The sequence below is a fragment of the Chiloscyllium punctatum genome, chromosome 12 (genome assembly GCF_047496795.1).
Source record: "Chiloscyllium punctatum isolate Juve2018m chromosome 12, sChiPun1.3, whole genome shotgun sequence".
In the NCBI taxonomy this organism is placed as follows: Eukaryota; Metazoa; Chordata; class Chondrichthyes; order Orectolobiformes; family Hemiscylliidae; genus Chiloscyllium; species Chiloscyllium punctatum.
In genome coordinates, this window is record NC_092750.1 from 80,305,862 (window position 1) to 80,327,162 (window position 21,301).

Consider the following 21,301-nt stretch of genomic DNA (forward strand, 5'->3'; position numbering starts at 1 on the left):
TTCTGGTGCCCATATTTCGGGAAGGATCTGGAAACATTAGAAAATGTGCAGAGGAGATTTACCAGAACATTGCCTGGTCTGGAGAGAAGGTCTTGTGAGGAAAGGCTGAGAGACTTGAAACTCTTCTCATTGGCAAGAACAAGGCGAGAGGGGATTTGATAGAGATATACAAGATGATCAGAGGATTAGAAAGGTAGGCAATGGAGGTATTTTTCCTAGGATGATGACGTCAGCATGGGGGGAATGGGGGTGGAACCCTGCTCATGACTCCACCTCCATTTCCCCCACTCCATTTACAGGCTCCGCCCCTACTCCCAGCTCCACACTCACACCAGATCCCAGCTCCCAGCCCTGCCGAGTTTTCACCATCCCTCCAGACCTTCCCCTCACTGGGGACGAACGATCAGATCTTAGCAAAGGACTCATCTTCATCCCCCTCCGTCCACTCATCAATGAATTTAATACATGCCGTGACATTGAACAATTCTTCTGTTGCCTCCGCCTCCGAGCTTACTTTCACAATCAAGACTCCGGCCCACCTTCCGAGGACCCCTTTGCCCATGTCCAACACACTGCATCCACCTGGACACCTCGCGCTGGCCTATTACCTGCCCTCGACCTCTTCATTTCCAACTGCCGCCGGGACATTAACCGCCTCAACCTGTCATCCCCCCTCCCCCACTAAAACCTCTCACTCTCACAACGCGCAGCCCTCCAATCCTTTTGCTCTAATCCCAACCTCACCATCAAGCCAGCAGATAAAGGGGGCGCAGTGGTAGTCTGGCACACTAACCTTTACACCGCTGAACCAAACGCCAACTCGAGGACACCTCTTCCTCCTGCCCCCTCGACCATGACCCCACACCCCCATCACCAAACCATCATCTCCCAGACCATGCAGAACCTTATCGCCTCAGGAAATCTCCCACCCACAGCTTCCAACCTCACAGTCCGGGAACGCCGCACTGCCCGGTTCCACCTCCTTCCCAAGATCCACAAGCCTGACCACCCTGGCCGACCCATTGTCTCAACATGCTCCTGCCCCACTGAACTCATCTCTACCTACCACGACACTGTCCTATCCCCCTAGTCTAGGAACTCCCCACATACATTCGAGACACCACCCACGCCCTCCACCTCCTCCAAGACTTCAGTTCCCCCGGCCCCTAATGCCTCATCTTCACCATGGATATCCAATCCCTCTACACCTCGATCCGCCATGACCAGGGCCTCCAAGCCCTCCATTTTTTCCTCTCCCGACTTCCCCAACAGTACCCTTACACCAACACTCTCATTCATTTGGCTGAACTGGTCCTCACCCTTAACAAGTTCTCCTTTGAATTCTCTCACTTCATCCAGAACAAGAGGGTAGCCATTGGAACACGTAAGGTCCCCAGCTATGCCTGTCTCTTTGTTGGCTATGTAGAACAGTTGATCTTCCATAGTTACACCAGCACCACTCCCCACCTCTTCCTCCGCTACATTGATGACCGCATTGGTGCCACCTCGTGTTCCTGCGAGGAGGTTGAGCAATTCATCAACTTCACCAACACATTCCACCCTGACCTTAAATTTACCTGGACCATCTCTGACACCACCCTCCCCTTCCTACACCTCTCCATCTCCATTAATAATGATCGACTTGACACTGATATTTTTTACAAACCCACCGACTCCCACAGCTACCTGGATTACACCTGTTCCCACCCTACCTCTTGCAAAAATGCCATCCGGTATTCCCAATTCCTCCGCCTCTGCTGTATCTGCTCCCAGGAGGATCAGTTTCACCACACAACACACCAGGTGGCCTCCTTCTTTAGAGACCACAATTTCCCTTCCCACATGGTTAAAGATGCCCTCCAATGCATCTCGTCCACAACCCACACCTCTGCACTCAGACCCCACCCCTTCAAACATAACAAGGACAAAACGCCCCTGGTGCTCACCTTCCACCCTACCAACCTTCGCATAAACGAAATCATCCGCCGACATTTCTGCCACCTCAAAACAGACTCCACCACCAGGGATATATTTCCCTCCCCACCCCTTTCTGACTTCCGCAAAGACCGTTCCCTCCATGACTACCTGGTCAGGTCCACGCCCCCCCACTACCCACACTCCCAATCTGGCACCTTCCCCTGCCACTGCAGGAATTGCAAAACCTGCGCCCACACTACCTCCCTCACCTCTATCCAAGGCCCTAAAGGAGCCTTCCAATTACCTCAAAGTTTTGCCTGCACATCCAGTAATATCATTTATTGTATCCGTTGCTCCCGATGCGGTCTCCTCTACATTGGGGAGACTGGACACCTCCGAGCAGAGCACTTTAGGGAATATCTTCGGGACACCTGCACCTCTCAGGCCTCTCGATCCAAGATTCGGGATAGTTTCAAGATATCACAAGGCATCGACTCTAACTTCCCTTGTCCCTGAGCCTGCTGAGTCACGCCTGAATCAACTCTGCAATTGAGAGGAAGGGGCTGGACTGGAGGACCGAGCAGCGGCCGGTCCGCCAACCAGAGTGAGTGAGGAGCGGGACCAAAGCATTCTCGGGGTTGAACGCTTCAGGATTGGTCAGAAAGCAAACTATTTTGCAGAATTGATCATCCTCACGACACAGTGGAGCATGACACCTCTCCCATGAATCAATGTGAGATTTTTAAGAAATAGTTGAGATGTGAATCTGATAACGTACATTAGGGAGATTTAAACAATCCTGAGAGAAACACATGGGTGATTTTGAAATAGTGTAGGGGGACGAGCTGAGAATAATTCACAGGTCGGTTTACACAAGTCGAGTAAGAAACTTATTTTGAAACTCCCAGAACAATTGGTAATTTACATATCTGGCTAGCATGGTTAAATTGGATCGATCAATCTATTTGCATATAAACCACTCAATGATTGCAACTCGACAGAGCATTTGTTAATGACTAATATTTCACCCATGATCCTGTGCAGTTATGAATATTGTGGATAAAGTCACTGGCAATCTCAGACGCACGCGCAGTTTGGTTTCCATACAGAGCATGCGCACTGTCACATTGATCAGGTCACTGAGAAAGATAGACATGGAGCTGCTTTCTCCGGCAGCGGCTGCGATCAGCTTCAGAGAGCGGCGCTCAGAGCCAGTGTGTGGGAGCCTCGCTGGGAGAAAGGAGCGGAGAGATTTCACAAGTCCTGGAATCAGGTTAAAAATAACTCGAAAAAGACCCTCCAGGCCCGGGTAAGGAGGTGGCGGTCTCTGATCAGGGAAGGGGCCCAGAGTCACGGCCGCCATTTGTTTGAGGGAAGAGTGAGCGCTAATGGCCGCCATCTTGAGAAGGTCAAGGTGCAGGAGGGCGGGGCTCCCGGGGTCTGTAGACCAATCAGAGGAAAGGGAAGACCCATTGTTATTGATTAATTCCACGAACACAGCTTCACTGGGCGATCCTGCAGGAATATCCTCTCTCAGTCCTGCTGGGATGTTTCACCCCATCAGAACCAGCAGCTCTCCTCCTCTCTCAGCTCCCCTTCTGTCCTTCCTGCAGCATCTGTCCCCTGGAACATTGAGCTGCCTGTCCTGTCCCTCCCTCAGCTGTTGTTTCTTTAATACCTGTGATATCCCAGTCCCATCTCAGATTACTTCACTAAAGACAGGAATGCACCCGATGGATTTTTATTAACATCAGCAATTGTTTAATACTCACTTACAGGTTTTTAATTACATCATTTTTGAAGCATTTACTTCACATTCAACCATTTGCAATGGTGGGATTTGAACCTGTGTCCAGAGAACACTTGCTGAGTTTCTGGATAAATTCTCACACAATAATGCCACTAGGCCATCACTTCACCTGCTCACAGTTTGTATATCCCAGTGCAACATGAATCAAAACTCTTTCTTCCTGCACAATTGTTTGAGCCGGCACTCTGGTGATGTGACTCAGTACCTCTCCATGTGGTATCCCTCACTGTGTGTGTCTAATTGCAGCCTCTGTCAGCGTCTCTCACTTTTGAAGCTACTCCAGATCATAAGCCAACAGAATTCTCCACTCCAGAGAGATGAGGCAACACAGGTCAGGATTTTCCAGATCTCTGTGGGCTCAGTGCCATTCTGTATGTGTAACCTTCAAAGCATTCGTCTAATTTCCCATTTTGCCTATTTCTGTGTCTTCTACAGGTACCCATGGTGTTCTTGACTCAATAGACTGGCCAACGACTGGTTGGGACGATGGTTGGTCAGCCAGAAAGACAAAGTCAGGGAGGTCGGGAGTCTTCAATAAATCCTGCTGCCAGGTAAGATCATTCCAGTGCACAGAGCAGAGGGATCCAAACATCAGCTAACAAGACATGACATAGAGAAAGTGCTGCAGGGGGAGCACAGTACAGACACACCCCAGGCTCAATCACCACGCCTGCTGCAAGTTTTGTTGTAATGAGACAGCATCGAGAGTTCCCAGTTATCAGTCCAGGCCTGTGCTTTCTTAGGGAGCATCAGAACAACTGAGGGGAAAGCAGGCCTCCCACGAGAGAGTGGTAATGCTGCCTGGGATCTTTCTGTTCCCTATTCCCTCTCCAACACTGTATCTATGGCTTGTATTGATGACCAGTGCCTTTAATCATTCTAACTTCTATAGCAGTTCATGTTCTGTCATGTCCTCCCCTCTCACCAATTATTTCACATATTTGAAACCTCTAATCCAGATGACCATTCGTATCGCTGTAACTTGCTTCAGTCTCTACAACATGCCTTGTCTCGATAGTCTCCTCCTCCATGAACTGGAGACATCGGGTCTGTTTCTGTGCTGCATGACTTTTCGGCTGAGATTTCCTAAATGGAATGAGTCAGAATTGCCTGTGTTTGGCCCATATCCCTTCAAACCTTCTCCTCTCCATGTACCTGCCCGAGTGTCTTTTCCGTGTTGTAATTGTACTTATTTTCACCATTTCCTCTGGCAGTCCATTCCATCCATGCACCATCCTCTGTGGATAATGTTGCCCCTCAGCTCCCTCTTTAAATCCTTGTTCTCTTACCTCACGTTTATGCCTCTAGCTTTGGACTCACCTACCCTTGGCAATTTACCTTACTTAGACTATACATAGTTTCATAAACCTTTATAAGGTCACCCCGTGGCCTCCTCTGCCCAGGAGAAATATTGACGACAGTGTTACCAATATCTCCAACTCATGTTCTCAATGCTCTGACCAATGAAGACAAGTGTGCCAATTGCCGCTTTCAACACCCTGTCGCCCTGTGATGCCAGTCCAAGGAACAATGTAACTGCACCCCCTGGTGTCTCTTTTTTTCTAAAATACTGCCCAGGGCCCAACCATTACCCGTGTTAGTCCTCCCTGGTTTGTCTGAACTAAATCCAATACCTGAATTAAATTCCATCTTTCATTCCTTGGCCCAGTTGATTAACATCCCCTTCGATAACTATATTCTCTGCCCACTCTTCCACTAATCTTGGTATCCATAAACATACTAACAGGGACACCTATATTTTCACTCTAGTTGTTTATGTAAGTGGTGCACAACAGTGGTCCCAGCACCAGTCCTTACAGCACACCGCTGGTCAGAGGCCCCAGTCTGAACAACAACCCTCTCCCCCCACCCTCTGTCTCCCACTGTCATCCCATTTTGTATCCAGTTGGCTAGCTCTCCCTGATCCCTTGTGATCTAACCTTACTAACCAATGTATCATGTTACACCCTGAACAAGGGTTTGCAGAAGCCAGAAACAACGTCTGTTGCTCTGCCTTCATCTATCTTTTTGGTCACATCTTGAGCAAACTCCAGTCAAGTTTGTGGGACATGTTATCCCACGCACAAAGCCATGCTGGCTGTCTGTAATTAGGCCTTGTCTTTCCAAGGCCTACCTCTCAGAATGACCTCGAACAACTGACCCACCCTGATGTCTCGCTCATCAGTCTGTAGTTCCCTGGCTTTCTCTTGTAGCCTTTCTTAATTAATGACAAAAGATTATATTCATAGTCGGAGTCATACTGCACTGTTCAGTTAACGCTAACCATACTCTAAAACGGATCTCATCCCACCTGCCTGTTCCTGGGTCATATCCCTTCAAACCTTTCCTATTCCTGTACTACTCCAAATGTCTTTTGAACATTGTAATTGTCCCCATGTTCACCCCTTCCTTAGGAAGTTCATTTCACACACAACCCACCCTCTGTGTAACAATGTGCCTCATGTCTTTTTTTTAAAATGTCTCTCCTCTAAACTTAAAAATGTAGTGCCTTGTCTTGAAACTCCCCTGTCCAAGGGGAAATATAACTCCCATTAACTCTATCGATCCCCTCATGATTTTATAAACTTCTATGTGGTCATCTGTCAACATTCAGGTTTCAGTGAAAAATACCAACCTATTCAGCCTTTCTTTATACTGAAGCCTTTTGTACCCAGCCACATCCCAGTAAACCTCCTCTCAACCCTTTCCAACTTAATAATATCCTTCCTATAACTGGGCGACCAGAACTGGACACAGTATTCCAGAAGAGGACTCACCAATGGCCTGTATAATCTCAATGCGACTTCCCAACTCCGATATCCAAAGGACTGAGCAATGAAAGCAAGTGAGGCCAGCACCTTTTTTTAAACTATCCTGTCTCTCCATGTTGCAAACTTCAAAGAATTATGTAGCTGAACCCTGAGTTCTCTCTGTTCTACAACACTACCGAAGGTTTTGCCATTAATTGTATAAGTCCTGCATGTGTTTGTTGTACCAAATGCATTTCCTCGCATTTATTCAGATTGAACTCCATCTCCAGTTTTTCAGCCATTCACACATTTCATCAGGATCCCTTTGTAATCTCAGAAAACCTTCTTCACGCTCCACAATGCCACCCTCCAGTCTAACAGCCTATCACACATAGCTCTCTATGGGACAAATATATCTGCTAGGGGCCCTACAATTTCTTCACCAGCTTCCCACAATGTCCTGAGATCCATTTGATCAGGTCCTGGGGATTTATCTACCTTTGTGTTTTAAAACCTCCAGCACCTCCTTTTCTATAATGTGGACTCATTTCAAGACATTGAGTCATTGAGATGTACAGCACGAAACAGGCCCTTCGGACCAACTCCTGCATGACGTTTCTAGTCACATTTGCCACAATTTTGCCAATATCCCCATAAACCTTTGCTATTCATACACCCATCCACATGCCTTTTAAATGTATTTCTATCAGCCTCCACTATTTGCTCTGGCAGCTTATTCCATCCACTCTGCGGGAGCCAGTTGTCCTTTAGACCCCTTTGAAAAGTTTCCCTCGCCTGGGGAAATGACCTTGTCTATTGACCCTGTCGATGACCACCATGATTTTAAACCCCTTTTATCGGTTAACTCCTCAGCCTCCCATGTTCAACTGAAAACAGCCCCAGCCTATTCAGGCTTTTCCCTGAAGCACAAACCCTCCAACCCTGGCAACATCTTTGGTCATTTCTTCTGAACCCTTTCATGTTCCACGATATCCTTCCTGTGGCATTGAGACAGAATTATACACAGTATTCCAATAGTAGTCAGGCCAAACACTGTTTAGTTCCCTGAGCGCCCCAGTCTTTATCCACAGTAAGTTCCAAAGTGAAATATTTGTTTTGGATCTTGTGGTTTCACACATCGTTGCCTTCATTGATCATTAAGGAGACCGGGTTTGTCCCGAGCTCTTCTTTTGCTCTTAATACACTTGTAGAGTCTCTTTGGATTCTCCTTAACTTTCTCTGCCAAAGCGATCTCGTGTCCCCTTTTTACATTCCTGATTTCCATCCTAAGTGTATTCCTACAGCCCCGATGCTCCTGAAGGGATTCCCTTGAGTCAGCCAGTTATATCTGACATGTGACCCCTTTTTTTCCTTGACCACAGCCTCGAAACTCAGCCAGTGTTTCCTAATTCAGTCAGCATTGAGCTGCACACTAACAGGAACACGCTGGCGCTGAACGCTCCTTTTATCTCGGTTTTAAAATATTCCTACTTGCCAGACTTCCCTTTATCTGCAAATAGCCTTCCCAGATCTACTTTAAAAATTCCTGTCTAATACTATCTTGCTCCATTGAATAACTTTAACTTGTGGACCAGGCCTGTCCTTTTCCATCGCTATTTTCAAACTAATACAATTGTGGTAACTTTCCAAAGTGCTCCCCCACTAACACCTCAGTCCTGTTCCCGACCTTGTTTCCCAAGGGGAGGTCAGGTTTATCCCCATTCTCCAGTTGGGCCATTTACATAATGACTGGGAGTTTTCGGAACACACTAAACAAATTCCTTCCATCCAAATGCTTAACTTAGTAGCAATCCCAGTCCAGGTTTGGAACGGTTAAGATCCCCTATCATTACAACCCTATTATTCTAAGAGATATCTGAAATCTCCTGACATATTTGCTCCTCCATCTCCCGTTGCCTATCGCTGTAGTCTGACCGTAGAAAACTAATGACCAATTTTTATTTCTCGGTTCCACTAATATCGTTTAACTGGGCGATCCTACATGAATCCTCCCTCTAGGTACTGCTGGGATGTTTCCCCCAATCAAACCCACCCGCTCTCCTCCTGTTTTCCCTCCTGTTCTATCCTTCCTGAAGTATCTGTCTCCGGAACATTGAGCTGCTGCTCCTGTTGCTCCCTCAGCTGTGTTTCTGTAATATCTATGGGATCCCAATCCCATGTTCCCATCCATGTTCTGGGTTCATCTGCCTTATCTGTCTGGCCCTTTGTATTGAAATAACTGCAGTTTAATCCCCCAGTTTTCCCTCATTGTCTGCTATGTCCTTGCCCTCCCTTGTCTCCTTATATTCCTCTCTTCAACATTTGTACCAGCCTCAACTTTCTTTCTGACCTTACGACTCTTTGGGGTCACCCAGCCCTGCCAGACGAGTTTAAATCCTCTCGAGCAGCTCCAGCAACGTTCCCCACCAGGATGTGGGTCCCCCTCCTGTTCCCAGTTCAGGTGTATTCCCCACCCTGTCTACCTGTGCTGACACCTTCAGACATCCAGGGACTTGCCCACCAAGGTCCCTGTATTCCTCAGTTCTCCAGGAGGACCTACCATTCATGATGTATACCCTTCGCTTATGAGACTTCCCACTGTGCATTACCTCACAGTGATCAGAAGTAAACTCCATCTGCCATGACTCTGCTCAGTTTATCATCTGATCGATATCAGACTGCAGCCTGAGTCCATCCCCCTCACTGTGGACAACACCCTCACCTGTCATGTCATCTGCAAACCTACTAATGTTACCTTCTGCTTTCACATCCGAGTGATTAATGTCCATAATGAACAGCAATGGTTCCTGCACAGATCCCTGTGGTACACCCGCTGGGCAAAGGCTTTCAATCACAAAACCAACCCTCCACCAATTGTGGACCCAATTTACCAACTTACCTTGGATCCCATGGGATCTTCCCTTTTGGACCAGCCTTCCGTGTGGGACCTTGTCAAAGACCTTAATGAACTCCATATAAACCACATCATCTGCACTGCCCTCATCAATATCAGAGGACAGTCGTGTAGCAAATCCATACAGACAATCCCTAATGAAATTGCGGGGGTATCCGTTTTTGGTGAATACATTGTATAGGTGTTCTTCTTCCTCTTTTTGCAGTTCTGGTGTACTGCAGTGTGTTGTGGCCCTTTTGAACAATGTCTTGATGCAACTACCTTTGTGTTTGTTGGGGTGATTGCTTTCATAGTTCAGGACTCGGTCTGTGTGTTTGTGGCTTTCGTGTATACCTTTGTGGTGAATTCTCCGTTCGGTGTTCTCTGTACAGTCACGTCTAGGAATGGGAGTTGGTTGTCCTTTTCTTCCTCTCTAGTGAATTGGATTCCTGTGAGTGTGGCGTTGATGATCCGGTGTGTGTTCTATATTTCTGTGTTTTTAATGATTACAAAGGTGTCATCTACATATCTGACCCAGAGTTTGGGTTGAATTTGCGGTAAGACTGTTTGTTCTAATCTTTGCATTGCCGCTTCTGCTATGAGTCCAGAGATCGGTGAGCCCATGGGTGTGCCGTTGATTTGTTCGTATATTTGGTTGTTGAATGTGAAGTGTGTTGTGAGGCACAAGTCCAGTAGTTTAAGTATGCCGTCTTTGTTGATAGGTTCAACGTCCTGTTGTCTGTTCTGTATGTCCAGCAGGTTGGCTATTGTTTCCCTGGCTAGGGTTTTGTCGATAGAGGTGAACAGTGCCGTTACATCGAATGAGACCATGGTTTCTTCCTTGTCTATGTGTATATTTCTGATGATGTCCAAGAATTCCTGTGTTGATTGTACAGATTGTCTGGATCCGCTGATCAGGTGTTTCAGTTTCTGCTGTAGTTCTTTAACCAGTTTGTGTGATGGTGTCCCTGGGAGTGATACTATGGGTCTGAGTGGGATGGCTGGTTTGTGCACTTTATGTAGTCCATAGAATCTGAGGGTGTTGTTGCTTTCAGGTCTCATTCTGTGTAGGTCAAATCTGGTTATCTGTCCGTTTTGTTTTTGTAGGTTTCTCAGTGTGTTGTTTATCCTATTGGTGAGCTGCGGGGTGGGGTCAAACTCCACACAATTTCATCCACAGATGCCTAAGGGAAAGACAATGGAACGAGGACATGCCACGACCCAAAGGACTAGCCACATTACCATACATCAAGAACATTTCGGAACGGACAGCCAGACTACTGCGACCACTAGGACTGATAACAGCACACAAACCAACAGCCACTCCCGTGCGCGTCCCTCCCGCGCGGTGAGTGTGCGCGTCCCTCCCGCGCGGTGAGTGTGCGCGTCCCTCCCGCGCGGTGAGTGTGCGCGTCCCTCCCGCGCGGTGAGTGTGCGCGTCCCTCCCGCGCGGTGAGTGTGCGCGTCCCTCCCGCGCGGTGAGTGTGCGCGTCCCTCCCGCGCGGTGAGTGTGCGCGTCCCTCCCGCGCGGTGAGTGTGCGCGTCCCTCCCGCGCGGTGAGTGTGCGCGTCCCTCCCGCGCGGTGAGTGTGCGCGTCCCTCCCGCGCGGTGAGTGTGCGCGTCCCTCCCGCGCGGTGAGTGTGCGCGTCCCTCCCGCGCGGTGAGTGTGCGCGTCCCTCCCGCGCGGTGAGTGTGCGCGTCCCTCCCGCGCGGTGAGTGTGCGCGTCCCTCCCGCGCGGTGAGTGTGCGCGTCCCTCCCGCGCGGTGAGTGTGCGCGTCCCTCCCGCGCGGTGAGTGTGCGCGTCCCTCCCGCGCGGTGAGTGTGCGCGTCCCTCCCGCGCGGTGAGTGTGCGCGTCCCTCCCGCGCGGTGAGTGTGCGCGTCCCTCCCGCGCGGTGAGTGTGCGCGTCCCTCCCGCGCGGTGAGTGTGCGCGTCCCTCCCGCGCGGTGAGTGTGCGCGTCCCTCCCGCGCGGTGAGTGTGCGCGTCCCTCCCGCGCGGTGAGTGTGCGCGTCCCTCCCGCGCGGTGAGTGTGCGCGTCCCTCCCGCGCGGTGAGTGTGCGCGTCCCTCCCGCGCGGTGAGTGTGCGCGTCCCTCCCGCGCGGTGAGTGTGCGCGTCCCTCCCGCGCGGTGAGTGTGCGCGTCCCTCCCGCGCGGTGAGTGTGCGCGTCCCTCCCGCGCGGTGAGTGTGCGCGTCCCTCCCGCGCGGTGAGTGTGCGCGTCCCTCCCGCGCGGTGAGTGTGCGCGTCCCTCCCGCGCGGTGAGTGTGCGCGTCCCTCCCGCGCGGTGAGTGTGCGCGTCCCTCCCGCGCGGTGAGTGTGCGCGTCCCTCCCGCGCGGTGAGTGTGCGCGTCCCTCCCGCGCGGTGAGTGTGCGCGTCCCTCCCGCGCGGTGAGTGTGCGCGTCCCTCCCGCGCGGTGAGTGTGCGCGTCCCTCCCGCGCGGTGAGTGTGCGCGTCCCTCCCGCGCGGTGAGTGTGCGCGTCCCTCCCGCGCGGTGAGTGTGCGCGTCCCTCCCGCGCGGTGAGTGTGCGCGTCCCTCCCGCGCGGTGAGTGTGCGCGTCCCTCCCGCGCGGTGAGTGTGCGCGTCCCTCCCGCGCGGTGAGTGTGCGCGTCCCTCCCGCGCGGTGAGTGTGCGCGTCCCTCCCGCGCGGTGAGTGTGCGCGTCCCTCCCGCGCGGTGAGTGTGCGCGTCCCTCCCGCGCGGTGAGTGTGCGCGTCCCTCCCGCGCGGTGAGTGTGCGCGTCCCTCCCGCGCGGTGAGTGTGCGCGTCCCTCCCGCGCGGTGAGTGTGCGCGTCCCTCCCGCGCGGTGAGTGTGCGCGTCCCTCCCGCGCGGTGAGTGTGCGCGTCCCTCCCGCGCGGTGAGTGTGCGCGTCCCTCCCGCGCGGTGAGTGTGCGCGTCCCTCCCGCGCGGTGAGTGTGCGCGTCCCTCCCGCGCGGTGAGTGTGCGCGTCCCTCCCGCGCGGTGAGTGTGCGCGTCCCTCCCGCGCGGTGAGTGTGCGCGTCCCTCCCGCGCGGTGAGTGTGCGCGTCCCTCCCGCGCGGTGAGTGTGCGCGTCCCTCCCGCGCGGTGAGTGTGCGCGTCCCTCCCGCGCGGTGAGTGTGCGCGTCCCTCCCGCGCGGTGAGTGTGCGCGTCCCTCCCGCGCGGTGAGTGTGCGCGTCCCTCCCGCGCGGTGAGTGTGCGCGTCCCTCCCGCGCGGTGAGTGTGCGCGTCCCTCCCGCGCGGTGAGTGTGCGCGTCCCTCCCGCGCGGTGAGTGTGCGCGTCCCTCCCGCGCGGTGAGTGTGCGCGTCCCTCGCGCGCGGTGAGTGTGCGCGTCCCTCGCGCGCGGTGAGTGTGCGCGTCCCTCGCGCGCGTTGAGTGTGCGCGTCCCTCGCGCGCGGTGAGTGTGCGCGTCCCTCGCGCGCGGTGAGTGTGCGCGTCCCTCGCGCGCGGTGAGTGTGCGCGTCCCCCGCGCGCGGTGAGTGTGCGCGTCCCCCCCTCGCGGTGAGTGTGCGCGTCCCCCCCTCGCGGTGAGTGTGCGCGTCCCCCCCTCGCGGTGAGTGTGCGCGTCCCCCCCTCGCGGTGAGTGTGCGCGTCCCCCCCTCGCGGTGAGGGTGCGCGTCCCCCCCTCGCGGTGAGGGTGCGCGTCCCCCCCTCGCGGTGAGGGTGCGCGTCCCCCCCTCGCGGTGAGGGTGCGCGTCCCCCCCTCGCGGTGAGGGTGCGCGTCCCCCCCTCGCGGTGAGGGTGCGCGTCCCCCCCTCGCGGTGAGGGTGCGCGTCCCCCCCTCGCGGTGAGGGTGCGCGTCCCCCCCGCGCGGTGAGGGTGCGCGTCCCCCCCGCGCGGTGAGGGTGCGCGTCCCCCCCGCGCGGTGAGGGTGCGCGTCCCCCCCGCGCGGTGAGGGTGCGCGTCCCCCCCGCGCAGTGAGGGTGCGCGTCCCCCCCGCGCAGTGAGGGTGCGCGTCCCCCCCGCGCAGTGAGGGTGCGCGTCCCCCCCGCGCAGTGAGGGTGCGCGTCCCTCCCGCGCAGTGAGGGTGCGCGTCCCTCCCTCACTGTGTGCGTGTGTGTGTGTGTGTCCCTCCCTCGCTGTGTGTGTGTCCCTCCCTCGCTGTGTGTGTGTCCCTCCCTCGCTGTGTGTGTGTGTGTGTGTGTGTGTGTGTGTATGTCCCTCCCTCGCTGTGTGTGTGTGTGTGTGTGTGTGTGTGTGTGTGTGTGTCCCTCCCTCGCTGTGTGTGTGTGTGTGTGTGTGTGTGTGTGTGTGTGTGTGTGTGACCCTCCCTCGCTGTGTGTGTGTGTCCCTCCCTCGCTGTGTGTGTGTGTGTGTGTGTGTGTGTGTGTCCCTCCCTCGCTGTGTGTGTATGTGTCCCTCCCTCGCTGTGTGTGTGTGTGTCCCTCCCTCGCTGTGTGTGTGTGTGTGTTTGTGTGTGTGTGTGTGTGTGTGTCCCTCCCTCGCTGTGTGTGTGTGTGTCCCTCCCTCGCTGTGTGTGTGTGTGTGTGTCCCTCCCTCGCTGTGTGTGTGTGTGTCCCTCCCTCGCTGTGTGAGTGCGTGTCCCTCCTTCGTTGTGTGTGTGTGTGTGTGTGTGTGCGTGTCTCTCCCTTGCAGTGAGCGTGTGTGTCCCTCCCTTGCAGTTTGTGCGTGTCTCCCACTTGCAGTGTGTATGCATCTCCCTCGTCCCTCCCTCGCAGTGTGTGCGCGCGCGCGTGTCCCTTCCTTGCTGTGTTCGTGCGTGTCCCTCCCTCGTGTATGTGTTTGTGTGTGCGTGCGTGTCCCTCCCTCGTGTATGTGTGTGTGTGTGCGTGCGTGTCCCTCCCTCGTGTATGTGTGTGTGTGTGTGCGTGCGTGTCCCTCCCTCCCTGTGTGTGTGCGTGTCCCTCCATCGCTGTGTGCGTGCGTGTCCCTTTTCAGTGTGTGTGTGTGTGTGTGTGTGTTCGTGTCCATCCCTCTTGGATGTGTGTGTGTGTGTGTGTGTGTGTGTGTGTGTGTCCCTCCCTCGTGTATGTGTGTGTGCGTGTCCCTTCCTCGCTGTGTGTGTGCGTGTCCCTTCCTCGCTGTGTGTGTGCGTGTCCCTCCCTCGCTGTGTGTGTCCCTCACTGTGTGCGTGTCCCTCCCTCATGTGTGTGTGTGTGTGTGTGTGTGTGCGTGTCCCTCCCTCGTGTGTGTGTGTGTGTGTGCACGTGCGTGTCCCTCCCTCATGTGTGTGTGCGTGTCCCTCCCTCATGTGTGTGTGTGCGTGCATGCCCCTCCCTCTTGAGTGTGTGTGTGTGCGTGCGTGTCCCTCCCTCGCTGTGTCCGTGCATGTCCGTCCCTTGCTGTGTGTGTGTGTGTGTGTGTGTGTGTCCCTCCCTCGCTGTGTGTGTGTGTGTATGTGTGTGTGTGTCCCTCCCTCGCTCTGTGTGTGTGTGTGTGTGTCCCTCCCTCGCTGTGTGTGTGTGTGTATGTGTGTGTGTGTCCCTCCCTCGCTCTGTGTGTGTGTGTGTGTGTCCCTCCCTCGCTATGTGTGTGCGTGTGCGTGTCCCTCCCACGCTGTGTGTGTGCGTGTCCCTCCCACGCTGTGTGTGTGCGTGTCCCTCCCTCGCTGTGTGTGTGTGTGTCCCTCCCTCGCTGTGTGTGTGTGTGTCCCTCCCTCGCTGTGTGTGTGTGTGTCCCTCCCTCGCTGTGTGTGTGTGTGTCCCTCCCTCGCTGTGTGTGTGTGTCCCTCCCTCGCTGTGTGTGTGTGTCCCTCCCTCACTGTGTGTTGTGTGTGTGTGTGTGTGTGTGTGTGTGTGTGTGTGTGTGTGTGTGTGTGTCCCTCCCTTGGTGTGTGTGCATATTCCTCTTTTGTTGTGTGTGCGTGTCCCTGCCTCGCTGTGTGTGTGTGTGTCCCTGCCTCGCTGTGTGTGTGTGTGTCCCTGCCTCGCTGTGTGTGTGTGTGTCCCTCCCTCGCTCTGTGTGTGTGTGTGTGTGTTTCCCTCCCTCGCTGTGTGTGTGTGTGTGTCTCTCCCTCACTGTGTGTGTGTGTGTGTGTGTGTGTGTTTCCCTCCCTCACTGTGTGTGTGTGTGTGTGTCCCTCCCTCGCAGTGAGTGTGCGCGCGTCCCTCCCTCGCAGTGAGTGTGCGCGCGTCCCTCCCTCGCAGTGAGTGTGCGCGCGTCCCTCCCTCGCAGTGAGTGTGCGCGCGTCCCTCCCTCGCAGTGAGTGTGCGCGCGTCCCTCCCTCGCAGTGAGTGTGCGCGCGTCCCTCCCTCGCAGTGAGTGTGCGCGCGTCCCTCCCTCGCAGTGAGTGTGCGCGCGTCCCTCCCTCGCAGTGAGTGTGCGCGCGTCCCTCCCTCGCAGTGAGTGTGCGCGCGTCCCTCCCTCGCAGTGAGTGTGCGCGCGTCCCTCCCTCGCAGTGAGTGTGCGCGCGTCCCTCCCTCGCAGTGAGTGTGCGCGCGTCCCTCCCTCGCAGTGAGTGTGCGCGCGTCCCTCCCTCGCAGTGAGTGTGCGCGCGTCCCTCCCTCGCAGTGAGTGTGCGCGCGTCCCTCCCTCGCAGTGAGTGTGCGCGCGTCCCTCCCTCGCAGTGAGTGTGCGCGCGTCCCTCCCTCGCAGTGAGTGTGCGCGCGTCCCTCCCTCGCAGTGAGTGTGCGCGCGTCCCTCCCTCGCAGTGAGTGTGCGCGCGTCCCTCCCTCGCAGTGAGTGTGCGCGCGTCCCTCCCTCGCAGTGAGTGTGCGCGCGTCCCTCCCTCGCAGTGAGTGTGCGCGCGTGCGTCCCTCGCAGTGAGTGTGCGCGCGTGCGTCCCTCCCTCGTTGTGTGTGCGTGTCCCTCCTCGCTGTGTGTGCGTTTCCCTCCCTCGCTGTGTGTGCGTGTCCCTCCCTCGCTGTGTGTGTGCGTGTCCCTCCCTCGCTGTGTGTGTGCGTGTCCCTCCCTCGCTGTGTGTGCATGTCCCTCCCTCGTTGTGTGTGCGTGGCCCTCCCTCGCTGTGTGTGCGTGGCCCTCCCTCGCTGTGTGCGTCCCCCCCTCAATGATTGCGAGTGTGTCCCTCCCTCGCTCTATATGAGCGTATCGCTCCCTCGCTGTGTGTGTCCCCCTTGCTGTGTGTGTGTGTGTCACTCCCTCGCTGTGTGTGCGCGTGTCCCTCTCTCGCTGTGTGTGCGCGTGTCCCTCCCTCGCTGTGTGTGCGCGTGTCCCTCCCTCGCTGTGTGTGTGCGTGTCCCTCCCTCGCTGTGTTTGTGCGTTTCCCTCCCTCGTGTATGTGTGTGTGTGTGTGTCCCTTCCTCGCTGTGTGTGTGCGTGTCCCTCCCTCGCTGTGTGTGTCCCTCACTGTGTTTGTGTCCCTCCCTCATGTGTGTGTGTGTGCGTGTCCCTCCCTCGTGTGTGTGTGTGCGCGTGCCTGTCCCTCCCTCGTGTGTGTGTGCGTGTCCCTCCCTCGTGTGTGTGTGTGTGTGCGTGCGTGCCCCTCCCTCGTGAGTGAGTGTGTTTGTGCGTGCGTGTCCCTCCCTAGCTGTGTGCGTGCATGTCCGTCACTTGCTGTGTGCGTGACGCCTCACTGTGTGTGTGTGTGTGTGTGTGTGTCCCCCTCCCTTGCTCTGTGTGTGTGTGTCCCTCCCTCGCTGTGGGTGTGTGTCCCTCCCTCGCTGTGTGTGTGTGTGTGTGTGTGTGTCCCTCCCTTGGTGTGTGTGCATATTCCTCTTTTGTTGTGTGTGTGTGTGTGTGTCCCTGCCTCGCTGTGTGTGTGTGTGTCCCTCCCTCGCTGTGTGTGTGTGTCCCTCCCTCGCTGTGTGTGTGTGTGCGTGTCCCTCCCTTGGTGTGTGTGTGTGTGTCCCTCCCTCGCTGTGTGTGTGTGTGTGTGTGTGTGTTTACCTCCCTCGCTGTGTGTGTGTGTCCCTCCCTCGCTCTGTGTGCGTGCGTGTCCCTCCCTCGCTGTGTGCGTGCATGTCCGTCCCTTGCTGTGTGAGTGACCCCTCACTGTGTGTGTGTGTGTGTGTGTGTGCGCGCGTGCGTGCCCATCCCTCGTGAGTGAGTGTGTTTGTGCGTGCGTGTCCCTCCCTCGCTGTGTGCGTGCATGTCCGTCACTTGCTGTGTGCGTGACGCCTCACTGTGTGTGTGTGTGTGTGTGTGTGTGTGTGTGTGTGTGTCCCTCCCTCGCTGTGTGTGTGTGTCCCTCCCTCGCTGTGTTTGTGTGTGTGGGTGTGTGTCCCTCCCTCGCTGTGGGTGTGTGTCCCTCCCTCGCTGTGTGTGTGTGTCCCTCACTTGGTGTGTGTGCATATTCCTCTTTTGTTGTGTGTGTGTGTGTGTGTGTGTGTCCCTGCCTCGCTGTGTGTGTGTGTGTCCCTCCCTCGCTGTGTGTGTGCGTCCCTCCCTCGCTGTGTGTGTGTGTGCGTGTCCCTCCCTTGGTGTGTGTGCATATTCCTCTTTTGTTGTGTGTGTGTGTGTGTGTGTGTGTGTCCCTGCCTCGCTGTGTGTGTGTGTCCCTCCCTCGCTGTGTGTGTGTGTGTGTGTTTACCTCCCTCGCTGTGTGTGTGTGTCCCTCCCTCGCTCTGTGTGTGTGTGTGTGTGTGTGTGTGTGTGTGTGTGTGTGTGTCCCTCACTCACTGTGTGTGCGTGCGTGTCCCTCCCTCGCTGTGTGCGTGCATGTCCGTCCCTTGCTGTGTGCGTGACCCCTCACTGTGTGTGTGTGTGTGTGTGTCCCTCCCTCGCTGTGTGTGTCCCTCCCTCGCTGTGTGTGTGTGTGTGTCCCTCCCTCGCTGTGTGTGTGTGTGTCCCTCCCTCGCTGTGTGTGTGTGTGTGTGTGTCCCTCCCTCGCTCTGTGTATGTGTGTGTGTCACTCCCTCGCTGTGTGTGTGTGTCCCTCCCTCGCTGTGTGTGTGTGCGTGTTCTTCCCTCGGTGTGTGTGTGTGTGTCCCTCCCTCGCTCTGTGTGTGTGTGTCCCTCCCTCGCTGTGTGTGTGTGTGTGTGTGTGTCCCTCCCTTGGTGTGTGTGTGTGTGTGTGTGTGTGTGTCCCTCCCTCACTGTGTTTGTGTGTGTGTCCCTCCCTCGCTGTGTGTGTCCCTCCCTCGCTGTGTGTGTGTGTGTGTATGTGTGTCTGTGTGTCCCTCCCTCGCTGTGTGTGTGTGTGTGTCACTCCCTCGCTGTGTGTGCGCGTGTCCCTCTCTCGCTGTGTGTGCGCGTGTCCCTCCCTCGCTGTGTGTGTGCGTGTCCCTCCCTCGCTGTGTGTGTGCGTGTCCCTCCCTCGCTGTGTGTGCGCGTGTCCCTCCCTCGCTGTGTGTGTGCGTGTCCCTCCCTCGCTGTGTTTGTGCGTTTCCCTCCCTCGTGTATGTGTGTGTGTGTGTGTCCCTTCCTCGCTGTGTGTGTGCGTGTCCCTCCCTCGCTGTGTGTGTCCCTCACTGTGTTTGTGTCCCTCCCTCATGTGTGTGTGTGTGCGTGTCCCTCCCTCGTGTGTGTGTGTGCGCGTGCCTGTCCCTCCCTCGTGTGTGTGTGCGTGTCCCTCCCTCGTGTGTGTGTGTGTGTGCGTGCGTGCCCCTCCCTCGTGAGTGAGTGTGTTTGTGCGTGCGTGTCCCTCCCTAGCTGTGTGCGTGCATGTCCGTCACTTGCTGTGTGCGTGACGCCTCACTGTGTGTGTGTGTGTGTGTGTGTGTCCCCCTCCCTTGCTCTGTGTGTGTGTGTCCCTCCCTCGCTGTGGGTGTGTGTCCCTCCCTCGCTGTGTGTGTGTGTGTGTGTGTGTCCCTCCCTTGGTGTGTGTGCATATTCCTCTTTTGTTGTGTGTGTGTGTGTGTGTCCCTGCCTCGCTGTGTGTGTGTGTGTCCCTCCCTCGCTGTGTGTGTGTGTCCCTCCCTCGCTGTGTGTGTGTGTGCGTGTCCCTCCCTTGGTGTGTGTGTGTGTGTCCCTCCCTCGCTGTGTGTGTGTGTGTGTGTGTGTGTTTACCTCCCTCGCTGTGTGTGTGTGTCCCTCCCTCGCTCTGTGTGCGTGCGTGTCCCTCCCTCGCTGTGTGCGTGCATGTCCGTCCCTTGCTGTGTGAGTGACCCCTCACTGTGTGTGTGTGTGTGTGTGTGTGTGTGTGTGCGCGCGTGCGTGCCCATCCCTCGTGAGTGAGTGTGTTTGTGCGTGCGTGTCCCTCCCTCGCTGTGTGCGTGCATGTCCGTCACTTGCTGTGTGCGTGACGCCTCACTGTGTGTGTGTGTGTGTGTGTGTGTGTGTGTGTGTGTCCCTCCCTCGCTGTGTGTGTGTGTCCCTCCCTCGCTGTGTTTGTGTGTGTGTGTGTGTGTCCCTCCCTCGCTGTGGGTGTGTGTCCCTCCCTCGCTGTGTGTGTGTGTCCCTCACTTGGTGTGTGTGCATATTCCTCTTTTGTTGTGTGTGTGTGTGTGTGTGTGTGTCCCTGCCTCGCTGTGTGTGTGTGTGTCCCTCCCTCGCTGTGTGTGTGCGTCCCTCCCTCGCTGTGTGTGTGTGTGCGTGTCCCTCCCTTGGTGTGTGTGCATATTCCTCTTTTGTTGTGTGTGTGTGTGTGTGTGTGTCCCTGCCTCGCTGTGTGTGTGTGTCCCTCCCTCGCTGTGTGTGTGTGTGTGTGTCTACCTCCCTCGCTGTGTGTGTGTGTCCCTCCCTCGCTCTGTGTGTGTGTGTGTGTGTGTGTGTGTGTGTGTGTGTGTGTGTGTCCCTCACTCACTGTGTGTGCGTGCGTGTCCCTCCCTCGCTGTGTGCGTGCATGTCCGTCCCTTGCTGTGTGCGTGACCCCTCACTGTGTGTGTGTGTGTGTGTCCCTCCCTCGCTGTGTGTGTCCCTCCCTCGCTGTGTGTGTGTGTGTGTCCCTCCCTCGCTGTGTGTGTGTGTGTTCCTCCCTCGCTGTGTGTGTGTGTGTGTGTGTCCCTCCCTCGCTCTGTGTATGTGTGTGTGTCACTCCCTCGCTGTGTGTGTGTGTCCCTCCCTCGCTGTGTGTGTGTGCGTGTTCTTCCCTCGGTGTGTGTGTGTGTGTCCCTCCCTCGCTCTGTGTGTGTGTGTCCCTCCCTCGCTGTGTGTGTGTGTGTGTGTGTGTCCCTCCCTTGGTGTGTGTGTGTGTGTGTGTGTGTGTCCCTCCCTCACTGTGTTTGTGTGTGTGTCCCTCCCTCGCTGTGTGTGTCCCTCCCTCGCTGTGTGTGTGTGTGTGTATGTGTGTCTGTGTGTCCCTCCCTCGCTGTGTGTGTGTGTGTGTCACTCCCTCGCTGTGTGTGCGCGTGTCCCTCTCTCGCTGTGTGTGCGCGTGTCCCTCCCTCGCTGTGTGTGTGCGTGTCCCTCCCTCGCTGTGTGTGTGCGTGTCCCTCCCTCGCTGTGTTTGTGCGTTTCCCTCCCTCGTGTATGTGTGTGTGTGTGTGTCCCTTCCTCGCTGTGTGTGTGCGTGTCCCTCCCTCGCTGTGTGTGTGTGTGTCCCTGCCTCGCTGTGTGTGTGTGTGTCCCTGCCTCGCTGTGTGTGTGTGTGTCCCTCCCTCGCTGTGTGTGTGTGTGTGTGTTTCCCTCCCTCGCTGTGTGTGTGTGTGTGTCTCTCCCTCACTGTGTGTGTGTGTGTGTGTGTGTGTGTTTCCCTCCCTCACTGTGTGTGTGTGTGTGTGTCCCTCCCTCGCAGTGAGTGTGCGCACGTCCCTCCCTCGCAGTGAGTGTGCGCGCGTCCCTCCCTCGCAGTGAGTGTGCGCGCGTCCCTCCCTCGCAGTGAGTGTGCGCGCGTCCCTCCCTCGCAGTGAGTGTGCGCGCGTCCCTCCCTCGCAGTGAGTGTGCGCGCGTCCCTCCCTCGCAGTGAGTGTGCGCGCGTCCCTCCCTCGCAGTGAGTGTGCGCGCGTCCCTCCCTCGCAGTGAGTGTGCGCGCGTCCCTCCCTCGCAGTGAGTGTGCGCGCGTCCCTCCCTCGCAGTGAGTGTGCGCGCGTCCCTCCCTCGCAGTGAGTGTGCGCGCGTCCCTCCCTCGCAGTGAGTGTGCGCGCGTCCCTCCCTCGCAGTGAGTGTGCGCGCGTCCCTCCCTCGCAGTGAGTGTGCGCGCGTCCCTCCCTCGCA